Source organism: Primulina eburnea, chromosome 15 (assembly GCF_022965805.1).
Source record: "Primulina eburnea isolate SZY01 chromosome 15, ASM2296580v1, whole genome shotgun sequence".
Classification (NCBI taxonomy): Eukaryota; Viridiplantae; Streptophyta; class Magnoliopsida; order Lamiales; family Gesneriaceae; genus Primulina; species Primulina eburnea.
The window spans coordinates 4,493,003-4,506,872 of record NC_133115.1 but is presented as its reverse complement, the minus strand read 5'-3'; the positions used below and the strand labels follow the sequence as shown (position 1 = coordinate 4,506,872).

Genomic DNA, 13,870 nt, shown 5'->3' with positions numbered 1-13,870 from the left:
ACGGTTCATAACAATCGATATCAAACACAGGCTCAGAACGATAATAATATCGGATCAGATTCAGGATATCAATACGCAATGCTGATCTAATGACTGCATAAGACGCAATCTCTGACATTTCTGACATCTCTGAAATTCTGTCATATTCCAGGCCATTCTCAGTCACTGATCCCTGTCTCAACAGTACTATAAGTCAGTCAGTATACTATTTTCAGATATCATAGACTCTGAATACAATCTGTCACAATCGAGAGTCATATCCGAACAATTCTGTATACCACAATCTCAGTTCCCAGAATATTCAATTCAATCATACGCTGCGAATATATCAAAATGTCATAGATAAAACGAGCATAAGGTCTTCAGAATATTGTTGAACACAGGATCCATCAATCCATAATCGGAACTGAAATACTTTCCAGAGAAACATATATTCAAATGTAACTCTAACTCTTAGACAATAATTCTTTCAACTGATATCTCAATTCTTTCAGTTCAATCAGTATCAGTCTATACAAATTATAAAATGAAACCCATACCTGGTATCAAATCAAGGCTGAAATCATTCTTCCTAATCCAGGACAACCATGCAATCTCATCTGAAAGACTATAGCAAACCTCTTGCTATTAGTAAATCAATTCATGATAGGCTCAGCTTTAGTCATCAACTGAATACATAAGGAATTACTCCATTCCTTTCGATAATCATCGAATCATAAACAATACAGATATCAAGGAATTCAAAATCAAGAATCCTTACCGTATATCATTTATTCCTTGGCCATTTCAGGTCCGAATCTTACCATCTCCTGGCAAGAATCTATCATAGCTATGTACTTGTTCAATATATCAATATCCATTATGCAGTCATCATCAGACAATACAAGTACAATCTAGTCTAATTCAATCTCATTCTCAACTTACTGCAGTATATAATATCTCACAGAATATCACTGATATCAAATTCTTTCCCCAAAAGGTAAAGAAGCAATACTACAGTAGATACAAAACCAACATGTAAAGCATATATCAGTGCCACCCAATCAAGGATAATCATACCGATTGCATTAGTATATATCAATACATATGCATCATAATCCTAAAGGAACGATACCTGCCACTATATCATCAAGTGTGTCCTGGGTCTGTTCCTTGATCACCATATCCAGATGATCCAGCTCCCTGAAATCCTCGGAAAACTCTCAGTTCTAGTACTCCTTTGGTTGTAATCCACCAACTTCTGGCAGCTTCTCATAACTGAGGGAATACCAGTTTAACTCTCTGTTCATCTATAAAATCAAGTAAATCGAACAGTATTTCTATGTCATCAAACCAGTTCTCATACTCTTCAGACGTCCCGATACCACTCAGAATCGGCGGCTGAAATAATTGAAACTCTTTCAATTTTAATTCCATCGGAGTCTCTGATACATCTATCTGATCAGACGAAGTACTACCCCTTTCTGAAAATCTTCTACGAGGTATATCTGATGATCACAGGAATCAGTAATCACAAGGGATAATCAATCCCAATCCCTTTCTGATCAGCTTACCTTCTGATCAAGAATTGGTTCTGATTCATTTTCAAATCAGATATATTACCATATCAATTCAGATATTCAGGTAACGTACATTTAAACGCAACAAAACATGCTGGCATGCTAGCATACTCAATGTAAATCAACATAATACTATATCACATGCTAGCAATCAAAAGTAGGAAAGAAAACACATTCTACCCCGCTCACTCTTTTCTATCTCAGTGCTAAGGAACCTACAGTTCAAGGACCTACAGCTCTGATACCACCTGTTGTGGGGACCCGGACGCTAATTCATTCCTTAATCATCTTTAGGAATAATTGAAACAATTATAATAAACAGGGTCTAAAATTTTTTTTTTTCTAAAATACACAGCGGAAACATAATGTAATTAAAATCAAATTACATGTTAAACATGAACATACAAATCTGATGTCATCTACAATAATCCAACTAGGTTCAACTACATATCAGTGCTGAATCCTAAGTTGCTTCTGAAGCCCGGATCTCCACGCTATCTAGTCCAGCCTCGTTCTTTTCTTGACCCCGCTCCTATCCCACCTGTTGCCATGCACACATACAGACAAGACAACAGCCGGATAACTCCGGTGAGAATTACATTCTCAGTATAAATCATGTATACATGCAATCATATAAACAATATAAAAGCATATAACGGATAATTCTAACATGTATCAGATCAGAACATGAATCAATACAATACTAATTCAAGTTCTAAACATGTATCCTATTCAGGAACATAATCAATATCAAGAATAATTCCTATTCTAAACATGTACCAACATCAGGAACATAATCAATCTCAAGAATAACTCCTATTCTAAACATGGACCAACATCTGGAACATGATCAGTATCAAGAATAATTTCTATTCTAAATAGGTACCAATATCCGGAACATAAAAGGACATGAACCATATTCAGGAACATAATCAACATCCATCAATATCAATCAATATAACTGTCACTCAAGCTCGTGACTCGACGTTTTAGACTAGACTCAATCCTAGTCTAGGGATCCCAGTTTCCAGATGTGGTATTCCTATATCGAATTCCGTAAAGGATGGAACCATAATCTCTATTACTCGATATAACCAGTGCCCTGGTATTCCTAAATCGAATTCCGTAATAGAAGAATTCCAATACCCTTTACTCGATATAACCAAATATGGTGTTCCTATATCGAATTCCGTAATAGATTCCATTACTCGGTATAACCAAACATCCAGTGTCCTGACCTAACCGTCAAGGACTGTAGCTCTATCGCTAATATCCTAACTTGAGACATCGTGCAATGTGCCGTGGCGATACCACCACTATCCGGCACTTCTGTCACAAGATAACTCGTCTAATACCTGTCATCTAGTATCAAGAGAACAAGTACATCAATCCACTTAATGCAAATATCAATGCAATAAGGTAAAGTATGTGATTTAGGGAAACTCGAGTCAAACCTCCCTCGAGTTGTGCAATCCCAACTCAACATTAATTTATACCTTTATCTTCTCGCTCAGAAGAAGAAGAAGTCCCGACTCTATCTCGGTCCATTCCCAATCTGGTAATAACAATATCGAACAGGTATAATATCAATAAACAACTCAATTCAATACATGTCCTGATCAATATCAAATCACAATACAATCTGATCAATGTCAATCGACATACGGTATATCAATACAATCTAAATCAATACCGACTCTGATCAATTTCAATCAACTGATGTTTCGACGGCATAACAATACTGTCTCGATAATCCCGTCAGTCCAAACATCACGGATATAATACCAGAACTCATAATCAATATCGATACCAGTCATAATCTCAATAACAATACATATCCGATATGAATTCTCAGTCAAATTGATTCCAAAAATCATAACAATTACATAAACAGTCCGTTCTTTAATCTGACTTCGATTCTATGATGTCTAACATGACAAGAACATCATATATGAATCCTATTCAATTCTGACAATAGTCTAATTTCAAAACATGTCAAAACGTAGCAAAACTTACGTCCAGTCGTAGCCTACGTTGATAGGAACTCGGTACCGAAGTCAGAATCAAAATCAGACGGACGGATTTCTCCGAAAAGGCATAAGGATTTTCAACCCAATTCCTCTGACCCTTTCTCGATTTCTGCTGAATGATTTTCGAAGGAATGAATGGCTATCAAACATATATATATCCTGCATACATTCGACGAAGTGGCAGCATTTCCGCGCAACACGCAGCACCGCGGGTGCGGTCTTTGCTGCACCGCGGGTGCGGTCTCGTAAGCACCGCGGGTGCGGTCACCCCACGGCAATCCTATCCATTTTTCAACATCTACACCGCGGGTGCTGTGTCGTAGGAACCGCGGGTGCGGTCTTGGTTCGCACCAAAAATCCCTACTTTCATTTTAAATACTCTTTTCGGTATCCCGATTGGTCCATTCATAATCACATGACATTATAAATCAATCAACGTCAATTACAGTGATTAATTTCCGGGCATTACAACAGTACAACACTTGTACACACCCACTTCAAAAGGACTTACACCTCAGCCTACTGAAACTCTTAGTTTCTCAACTTACAAAAATGTGGAACACAAAGTTCTGAAAAGACTCTTTTCAGATTACAGACTCTTCTGATAAAATATTGATGTAGTAAAGATTGTGAAGAGTGTAAGAATTAGTAGCACAAGATGATCTTTAACAAGATCAGATATAAGCTGTGAAGCGTGTGCTACTTTTCTTTGTGTTGAACTTGACAACGCTCAAGGACGACTTGATATTTTTCTGATAAGAGAGTAGCTTTGTTCCTTGAAAAATGATATTATGCGAAGTGTCGTGTCGAACAAGGATTTGATCCAAGTATATATAATCGACTGAGTTCAACGTTCATAAACAGAGAAGTCTTCAGATAACTGATACAATCAGCTTTATTACCGAAATAGGTTCCTGCAGAAAAGCTATAAAACAATCAGTCTTGTTTTATACTCAATTTGATAATATGCATTAAATGACTCCGTATAGTATTTAATGCTGCAATTAATGCTGGTACTAGGAACACTTTAACGGTAACAATTAAGGTAGCAACGTTAGAAAGTGTTCTCTACTGGTTTGTATAGTTATCCCTCTTTCTACTGGTTTAGTTTTACTAGAGCAGCAACTACTGATAAACTATCTAGTTGTTCTGATCTGCTGGTCTACTGGTTTTAGTTACCATCGCCACAATAAAATTCATATCTAACAATTTCCCCCTTTGTGGTGATGCCAAAACCTAAACAGTAGAAAGATATAAAACATATAATCATTTAAATAAACAGATAATGATAATAATGTATCAAGGTAAGCAAATTAATCGGTTCCAATGTCCCTGTAAATGATTTCTTCATTTTGAGGTTCTTGATCTCTTCTGTTGGAAGGTTCAGCCTCATCTTCTGTTTGCCTAACTCCTTCTTGATCTCTTCTATCAGTTCTGCTTTGGTACGACATGTCAGTCAGTCTACTGATACTTCAACTGATGACATGGCCAATTGATTTAGAAACATTATCAGTTGTAACTGATGTCCTATAAGTTACGAATTCTTTAGTTTGATAAGGTTTTATCGGTTCAGCTAGAACGAGGTCTTCAATTACAATTACACGACTGTTCGATTACTTAGCTTATATTTTCAGTTATCTTCTTGATTAATTTGTCAAATTCTGAAACTTCTGATATTCCAACATTCATGAATAACGTAAATAATATGCGAATAATAAATTTAAAAACTCTAATAAAATTTGTGTGAATTTACAATATAGGTCTTTATCTTCGTAAATAGTATTAATAAATACGTGTATTTTTTTTTTTTTTTTTCATGTATTAATGAATTTTACAATAAATTAAATAAAAATGAAATTTACACTTCATTTTTTAAAAAAAACTATATATTAATATAATTTAAAATAAGTGACACAATGTCAACAACTTAACGCATGAGAACTTTTCAGGAGTTCATCAATCCTAATGCTATTTTCATTCATGCAAGCTTAACCCAACAAAATTGAATAATAGTGAAAGATTAATCTTTTAATTTAAACGTTTCTTGATCTTCAGGTCAAAAGTTATATTTGTACCCAAGACATGACTTTTATTTCTTATAATTGTGATCTATCCTGCAAAGTCATATACTAAGCTAATGATGAAAATAATGAGGATTGCACTGACATGAGTGTCAATGAACCAAACCGTAAAACCCTATGCATGACAAATACATATAATTGATTGGTGCCATAAGAAAACATTTCAAAAGAATAAAATAATTTAATTAATTTTAAGTGTAATAATTATTATTATATACATGAAAGTGATAGAATAATAATAAGTTCAAATCGTTTTTATGTGAAACAATTTAATCTTACATTTATAGTTACATAAAATGATTTATAAGATTTTAAATTTTCTTATGTTTTTTAAATATTTGTTTGTTCGAAAAATATTTTTTTTTTAAATATTACAATTATCTTCATGCTTTATATCATGTCAAATTTCCATCGATGAATATGTGTAGCTATTTTTTCGAGAACGTGATTTATCTATAGAATTTTATAACTTCAAAATATACATGAAAAATTTAGCACTTATAGTTGTAAAAAAAATTAATTGATAATTTTTTTTTGTCTTATTATTTTGAATAATCGTAGACTGACTATATTATTTTTATAATGTGAAGGTTATAAGTTTAAAATATGTGTCAGCGTAATAGTAAGAATATGTTTGTGAGTTATGGATCACATTAACAAATATTACATTTAGACAAAATATTAAAACAATATATAATTATATGTAAATCTATCTTAAAACAACTCAATTATATTATTTTTCAAGAATTTAGTAAAATAAAATCTGAACTTTATCGAGACTATCGTATATTGAATTAATTGTTGAAAAATAAAGAAAGTTAGAGTAATATGAAAATTGTTCTCTTCATATAATCATTGTATATTCTACACATGCAAATAGTAAAATCGTTGTGAAATTGAGTATAGCATTTAGCTGGCTGAGTTCAAAGACACCAGTTTTTTTATTACAATTGTGAAACGCAATTTAAACATTAATAATCTTATCACGATGAGATAATCATCTACTATTAGACATAAGATTAAAATGTGGAAAAAAAAGAATTTTTAAATTTTGAATTTAATATAACCAACAATGATAAAATGTTCCGGAAGTGGCCTGGTGTGAAATAATAGCTGTGGAAAAAGAAGATGGTGCATAACAAGTACTATGCGCATAATAATCCCCAGGTCTCAAACAAACTATGTAAGCAAACAAAGTGAACACACTATCGAGCTGCGTTCCCCAAAAGTCGTTCCACAGCAGCGTGAACATTTCCTGATGTAGCGCGGAGAGCTCTGATGTTTTCCTCCCTGTCGTAGAAACCCATATCTTGAAGTTGTGATAGTTGCGTCGCATACAGCTCCTCTGGGGGGACTACAGTAACAACCAAGAAAAACTTGTGATTTTGATCGAAACTCCTCGAATAATAACAAACCAAAGTCGGAAAGAGAGTTTAACCAGTAGGATTGTTTGTGCTTGGAACATTCAAACCACCAGCTCCGAATCCACCAAACATGTTCATCAGAGCATCAAGACCCATATTGTTTTGGTTTCCTGTATTTTGCAGACACCAACTAAGCATTTGCGTAAGAATATCTACACAATATTCTACATTCGGTTCATACCTGTACCCTGATTGGTTTGAGCTCCTTCCCTGAAATATAGACAGACAGGTTATGTTACAACTAATTTCTAAGTTGATATTGAAAAACAATACTTGGTTTACACCTCCGCAACAGAAGCATCCCAAAAAAGTAAATAACAGGTAGGGCAAAAGCAGAAGTAACAGAATTCTGTATTTAATGCTGATGGGACTTGATAGACGATCTCTTGTTAACATTTAGATGTGAGTTTAACTGCATTTGTATCGAGTTTAATGGCGATCCAATGAAGAATTAACCTTCTGACATAACTTAAAAGAACTCAAACACAGATACTTGAAATTATTTTCCAACACCAAATGAAAACACACAATCTGCTACTAATTGCAAGGCTTAATGGAAATAAGTAACCAACAACGAAGTACTGCATTATCTGTAAGTACTGCATGACTGAGCAGGATTAAAGAGAAAAAAATTTACTATTCGACTAAATGAAGGCAATAGTCATAAACAGCAGAAAACATTAAATAATTAATCATAGGCAAGGATAGCTGCATCGATAAACGTTTTATGCAGACAACTATATCCAAGTCATCAATATCTGAAAATGAAATAACATAAAAAAGAAACAAATAATTGAAAACAGGAGTTTCACACTCACGGGGTGGGTTGCTGCCGACTAAGTTGAGAGAGTTGTTGCTGCAAAGCCATCATTTGCTGAGACCAAAAAAAAAAAGACTGAAAAAAGGAGAGCAAACAGTCTAATAACCTACATTGAAACTCATACACACTATATATTTATTCTCCACCGGCTGTAAAACTGCAACATTCACAACAGATCATTTGACATGAAGAACCAACTGGTCAAGTATGAGTTTTAATCCTGATTGACCTAGCATCTTATAGAGATGAATTGATGCTTTTCAAGGAAATTATCAACATTAAAGTATGCAACAATGCTAAAGTTAGTTTTAACAATGTGACAAATATAGACTATAGTATTAATAAATAACTGAAAATATGGTAGATACTATATTTATACACTAAACTGTAGATAGAGAGTGGGCTAGGAATCTCCATCCAAAAGTTTTAACATTTTCTGTAAATTTTCTACAGATTCACCGCGACTGTAAATAATGAAACAGTGATATGATTTAGTTGTATATAGCATAAGAGTCACAAATAGTACAATGCAAAAACATCAGTATAATTTGGGAGTATTAACTAAAAATATTGTCCAACCACGTAATTCTTCCATTTTTATATGGCCTTATTACACAGAAAAAATTTATGTGTCAGTTTACATGTCAGGTTAACACATCCCGAGGTGCATAATAAGCTAATATCTGATCTTGTTTAATTTATCAATTATAAAATGAATCAAGAACAGTTCATTGTTGTCACTTGTCAGTTATCACTCAGACTAAACTAATTAAACCTAGTTCGATTTTCAGTGTGCCGTGATGTTGAACTACAACAGCCCAAACCAGAAAAAAGTGTTATCCCTGGTGTTGCTAAAGGGGCCCCTAGAGTGTGAGACTCATCAGGCCCAAGCCAGTGAGCCTGAAAACACCTCTGACACACTAATATTGAAGAGGCACTCGCCTCATCATATCAGATGTCCCTTAGTTCAGGCTCAAAGACCACTTGCCTATTTTATTTTAAATTTTTGTTATACTCGTTTTGGATAATTAACTGCAATGCATGGTAGCCCACAATCATTACAAGCTTCCAGTCAGAACGTATCCCGCGACAACTCCGGCAATTTTATATAGCATTTTTAGGCTTCTTTGAGTGGTATTTGCTATTTTCTTTAATTTCTTTTCCTATTTATTTGTAAATATTTTAAAAAATTCTTGCTACTCTAATTGTTTGCAAATAATTTGTGTTTTATTGGTTGAAGTTCTTATTTGAATCGAATGTTTATCACTACATCTAAAAATATTAATTTGGTTGCTTAAATTCCTAATTTGGGTTATACCTCATAGTTTATAACTAAATATTAGTTTAAGTCTAAAGTTTGTTGTTTATACCTTATGTCTGAAGTTGATTCAGAACTGTCTGATGCATGTATACTTTTTTATCCTAGAATGCTTATCCGCCACATATTTTATTAACAAACATAATAGTATAAAATAATGAGAGGAAGAAGACCTTTATCTTCAACAATCAGTATTACACCTGAGTTGTCTGCATGCATAAACGACTTCCTAACTTACATTCATTTTATTAACTGAATAAACTGCCAGTTTAATAACTAACAAATTAACCAATCGTTTGGGTACAAAATCTTTGGTCGGCTTATGCCTTGAGTCTCGGGCTCCAAGATCCCTTGGCACATGTTCTGCCCTTAATAACTTCGGTTATATCTCAATTAAATTAAATATAAAAAATATCTGTTTGCTGAGAAAGAGTAAAAGTGCTTATAGAGGCACACCTGCATCATTTCAGGAGAGGTCAACTCACGAACAAGCTCAGGGTTTTGCATCATTTCTCTCAACTGAGGGTTCATATCAAGCATGCTGCGAAGTTGAGGATTTAAGCCTAGGATCTGCAATCAAGTTGTAGCTCACGGAAAAGTAGCGCCAAGTAAAGTTACTAAATCAATTTATTAAAGTATAAATGGTTGTACTTGATCCATGTACCGGGGATTAGAAAGCAAATTTTGCATCATCTGCGTCACGGACGGATTCTGCAATAATTGATTGAATAAAGAGGGATCTGGCATGCCCATTTGCTCCAATCCAGGTATGCCAAGCCCCCTTACCCCAGCAGTAGGGGGCAGTCTCGCATCACCAGTTGGATTAGCATTATTTGATTGGGAACCGCCTAAAATATCCCATTAAGCTCAGTTAGAAAGCTTCTTAAAAGATAGAAAGAAACAACAGTATTACACGAACTAGAGAAGGGAAAAAATCTATTGACCAAAATAAGAATCTACTGTGTTTATTGAACAGTTCCTACACAACCAAGTAGGAAGGCTCTATAAGTTTTCTTTCTTCATCTGGTTGAGCATGTAAAAAGCATGGAAAATATAATACACAGACAAAACATTACCAAACCTAAAAAAATACATAAACCACCAGCTGAGGATACGGCATGAGGTGCAGGATGAACGCTGCTTCAACTAGATCTGAAAATTGTAGGATAACTATGGTTGGCAAGACATAGAAGGGGAACCAAAGAGCAGAAAACAGACAATCACATCAAATGGGGAACGGAGATACATGGAGAATCATTTTCACTTCAAAATTTTCCAGATCAGTAACTGGAAAATCAAGAAAATGGACATGAAAAGTAAACTAAAACTTGAGAAATAGCTAAAGAGCACAGCAGTTAAATAAAAACAGTAAGAGTGAAAAATTGGAAACAAATGTTCCTATTGCCTATATATAACTATTCCACCAAAGATATTAAAGCCGAGAAATTTTTTTAGAAAGCAAAATAAAAAAATTACAAGCAAAAGCTTTTAAGATTTAATCAATTCGTATCTCACCAGAATTACCCCATGGGTTGGGAAGTGGGTTGCTGTTTGGAATTGTGGTTCCTGTGGTCATGTCAGGACCAGTGGCTGAAGAATCAGACCCCACTGGATTTTGAGCAGTACCTTGATTCCTCAATAGAGGCTGCAAATGGATTTGATGCCACATCAGCTCCAGTGCCACCACCCATTGTTGTTGCGTTTAAAAGGGGTTCTTGTACATTTTCATACATGCGCCTGAGCATATTAAATCCCTCGGGAGAAGATTCAATATTACTCATGGCCCTGTCAGTGTTCCGCATCATCTCACGCATTAATTCCGGATTCCGTGCAGCTTCAAGTGTTTGCCTAAGGATACTGGGATCATTAAGAATATGAGAAAGTTCAGGATTCCGGTCCATGATCTCACGCATTTGAGGGTTACTCATAATTAAGTTGTGCATAACATCAGGGTTGTTCATTAGGCTTTGGATCGCAGGGGTGTTCATTATCTCCCTCATCATGTTAGGGTTCTGAGTTAGCTGTCTGCAACTGTTCAAACTCAGGAAGCCCAGTTCCAAACAATCCAGATGCCCCTGTGCCACCAATTGTCCCTAAACCAAGCCCAGGAAACAATGAAGCACCGCCATCAGTGAGCCCAGCGCCCCCATTGTTGGGGGCAGCACTTGGAGGAGCAGCAGAGGGCGGTGATGCAGCAGGTGCAGAACCACGGACCATATGGACAGTGTGATCTGCCTGCAAACCTATTTAAGAAAATAATGAATCCTTTATGATATAAGGACAAACATTAGCAGCATCAATATTTAAAAAAATGGAAATATGAGGGGGAAATATTTTGACAGTGCTTGGTTGAACGCATCTTGTTCAACTCAAATTTTTTTGGGCGACAAGAGATAAAAGAGGTGATTGGAAAAGATATACTTTCCTTGGGATTCAGAAATACATTACACAAGTCAACGAGTTAAACACAATTGATTTTGCATGACAAACAGTGAAGAAAAAGGATTGAGCAATATGGTGTTTGAAATCAATATTTGACAAGCAAAAGATATGTGGCTTAAAGATTTTAGCTGGAAATATTCAAGGAAGAAAAATGTTTTTAGCTTCTGTTTTTTGTCATTGAAAAGGGGAAAAGTGAGGACAGGCACCAAACAAGCACACTGCTTTCAAATTTCAACACAAGGGACGTCTCCTTTTTCTTTCAGCCAACATCGCTCTTATACTTTTTTGATGAGGATCTCTATTGGTAGCTATTACAAGTGAATATTTATGTGCTTCTCGCAAGGCTTCAACGAACAATACACGAAATAGAAAATCAAATGGTTCAACCATCATGGGAAAGGTGACACAAAATAAATTCTCATTTTGAGGCGATGCTATACCAATTATCAACTAAAATTCCCTAATTTGACCACCACAATGTGATTCCAGTAATGGAAAACCTCTCTTAGCATGCATTATGAATTCATCAAGCATATATTAATCTTATTTGTACAAAGACCTAACAAAGGTTAAAAATCGAGAAGTTTAGATTTCAAATTCATGGTAAAACAAAGGTCATTTTGCTAAATATTCCCCTCATTCGTCTATTGTCTTTCATTCACTTGACTCCAAGTTTGTATTTAGGCAAGTTCACAACTAATTCCAACCTACACTTGGGGATTACAGGAACGACTAATTTGAATTTCAAATCATATTGGCGCATCTATTTATTTAGCTGAAAATGCAAACAATCACAAAAAAATAATGTCAACAATCTAGTCATCAAACATAAAGAATGCAGGCGTATCAAATAGGGACCACGGACAAAGTATAATTTATCCATGTAAACCCCAACCTAAATCCTCAAAACACCAAATCTTAATCTAAACATTTAACAAACGCAAATTTTCAAAAACCAATGATTTCAATACTTCGCGAAACGCGAGATAACTACACGATAACACAACATCAAAATTCGTTTATAGCTAAAAACAGGGATATTTATAAATAAATAAAAACAAGGTAGCAGTTTAGAATAGCATACCAAAGCTGATGAGGGTTTGGTCGTCCTTCAAGATCCGACCTTTGTAAATCAACCGTTGTTGTTCAGCAGGGATATCGCAATTCTGCGCCAATAGACCTTTGAACTCCGCCACCGTGGATTGGAGAGACGTTCGCACCGAAAATTTAGAGCCGTTGGAGCATCGGATGCTGATATTCACCTCCTCCACTCCCACAACGCCGGCGCCTGTCTCTCCCTCTGTACCCATTGGATTTTTTCTCGACAAGCTCGATCCCTAATTGAAAACCCTAACAAATGAGAAGGATCGCAAATGTTAAATTGATTGCAACAACTTCCAGTTTAGCAAATCAGATTGTGATTGGAGATCAAATTAATTCATCAGAATCATATAATCTATACACATATATATACACACATATATACATAGAGAGAGAGAGGTGTGGGAGACGCATACCGAAGAGGTGAATTTTGTTTTGATCAGGGTAGAGTAGAGAGAGAAGAAGGTTAGTTTGGTTGACCTTTTGGTCGTAATATTCCTGGAAGCTCTTGCGTATGGAGGATAAAAACGTCATTTCATACCACCGATATGTCGACAAATGGCAAATGCATATTTTAATTCTGTTATTATATTTTAATTTTGGTTTGTATTTTGAGAGTGAGTTTCATGTTAAATCGTTTCACGGATATTAATCTGTGAGACGGGTCAACTCTACTCATATTCACAATAAAAAGTAATACTCTTAGCATAAAAGATTATACTTTTTCATGGATGAACCAAATAAGAGATCTGTCTCACAAAGTCGATTCGTGAGATCGTCGCACACAAATTTTTGTCGTATTTTGGTTTGTATTTTATTACGGTCAAATTCTAGAATTTTTTCTTTTTTCTTTTTTAAAAAAAATTAGTCAATGGTTCCAAGAGTATGGAGGGTAATGTATGAATGCAAGAAAGAAAATAATTCACATATTAATGTTTGCTCCAAGAATTTGTGATACACATTCCGTCCCAGCTATTATCTATCTGTTATTTTATGTGATTAGATATATGAAATTTAAAAAGTATATCTTAAATTTTCATTTTTTTAAATTTCATCTCAAATTTATCTCCAATAATATCATTTACTAATAGCAAG

General features: G+C 34.9%; 1 pseudogene; it reads right to left on the bottom strand.

Annotated features, from left to right (window-relative positions):
* Positions 1-6,701: 6,701 nt before the first annotated feature.
* On the bottom strand, positions 6,702-13,179 carry LOC140813632 (ubiquitin domain-containing protein DSK2b-like; annotated as a pseudogene).
* Between the last annotated feature and the right edge of the window lie 691 nt (positions 13,180-13,870).